The sequence below is a fragment of the Gekko japonicus genome, unplaced genomic scaffold, assembly GCF_001447785.1.
Source record: "Gekko japonicus isolate JY-2015 unplaced genomic scaffold, Gekko_japonicus_V1.1 scaffold64, whole genome shotgun sequence".
In the NCBI taxonomy this organism is placed as follows: Eukaryota; Metazoa; Chordata; class Lepidosauria; order Squamata; family Gekkonidae; genus Gekko; species Gekko japonicus.
In genome coordinates this window covers 1,559,970-1,561,679 of record NW_015170277.1, presented here as the reverse complement: position 1 = coordinate 1,561,679, position 1,710 = coordinate 1,559,970, and positions in this window count along the sequence as shown.

The window sequence follows — 1,710 nt, the reverse complement described above, 5'->3', positions numbered from 1 at the left end:
TAGTTGCTTAGAGACCAGGAGGTCAAAGAACAGATTCAGGTAAGGGTGAAAATAAGGACAGGAACACTCTAAAATATAGCAAATCAATCCATAGGATAACAAGCCAATCATCAGGCTCATTAATCAGAGTTATTGGAAGGCCTGGATTTTTTTTCTGAATTCTTAATGGTGAAATAAAATTCTTTGACACTTCTGAATGAGTGTTAGAGCACATTGAAGCATTGGGGAAAGTGCAGAAAAGGACAACTAGAATGATAAAAGGGCTGGAACACTTTTCCTGTGGACAGGTTAAAACGCTTGGGGCTCTTTAGCTTGGAGAAATGACGGCTGAGGGGGGACATGATCGAGGTTTATAAGATTATGCATGGGATAGAGCAGGTCGAGGAAGAAGTACTCTTCTCCCTTTCTCACAACACAAGAACACGCGGGCACTCCATGAAATTGCTGAGCGGTTGGGTTAGAATGGATAAAAGGAAGTCCTTCTTCACCCAGAGAGTGATTAACAGATGGAATTCACTGCCCCAGGAGGGGGTGGCGGCTACAAGCATTGGGCTTCAAGAGGGAATTGGATAAGCATATGGAGCAGAAGTCCATCAGTGGCTATTAGCCACAAGGAACTCTCAGGCTGGGGCAAGGGATGCTCTGTATTTTTTATTCTTGGTGCTTGGGGGGGGGGCAACAGTGGGAGGGGCTTTTAGTATCTTGGCCCCACTGCTGGACCTCCTGATGGCACCTGGTATTTTTGGCCCCTGTGTGACACAGAGTGTTGGACTGGATGGGCCACTGGCCTGATCCAACATTGGCTTCTCTTATGTACTTTCCCGCCAACATAGCATTTTGAAAGCAAGAAATTGCAAATAGATAAATAGGTACCACTTCGGTGGGAAGGTAACAGCGATCCGTGCGCCTTGGTGTTTGGTCATGCCGGCCACATGACCATGGAAATGTCTTTGGACAGCGCTGGCTCTTCGGCTTGGAAACGGAGATGAGCACCGCAACCCTAGAGTCGGACTCCACTGGCTTTCGAGCAAGGGAACCTTTACCTTTATGCACTTAAAGGTGGTTGGTTCCTTACCAATGGCCAAGTCTTCTAGCTTCAAGCCTCAGGGAAAATGCCCTATTAACACATCTGGAGGGCCACTGATGAGCGCTGAGATGGGTTGGGGATCTGTGGTGGAAGAGTCTGGTGGCTTTAAGGTTGCCAACCTCCAGGATGACAGTTGGTCTCCAGACTGCAGAGATCAGTTCCCCCCCGGGAGAAAATGGCTGCCTTGGGGGGTGGGCTCTAGGGCACTGGGCCCCACTGAGGTCCCTCCCCACCCAGGCTCCACACCTAAATCTCCAACCCAGAGTTGGCAGTCCTGAATTGCTTCTCTCTTCCCCCCACCACGGGGCCACGAACAGACGTGTGGCCCAGGAGTCATTCCGTAGAAAAAGAGGTGCAGGAGCTCATTAGCATAACTCATTAGCATAACTTATATTTGCATATGCCATCACTGGAAGTGTGTCAGAAGGCAACGCCCACCGTTCAGGATTCACCAGACTGTTTTGGATTGCTAGCTATTTGGGGGGGTGGGACACGTGCAGATCTGTCCTCGCAGAGGAGGGAGAGCTTGTAGCTGAATAGAACTTGGCCTTAAAGGTGCCACTGGACTGTTTTGGACTGGGGGGGGGGGCTCTGCAACTTACCTGCCTGCTTCTTGCTCTGAC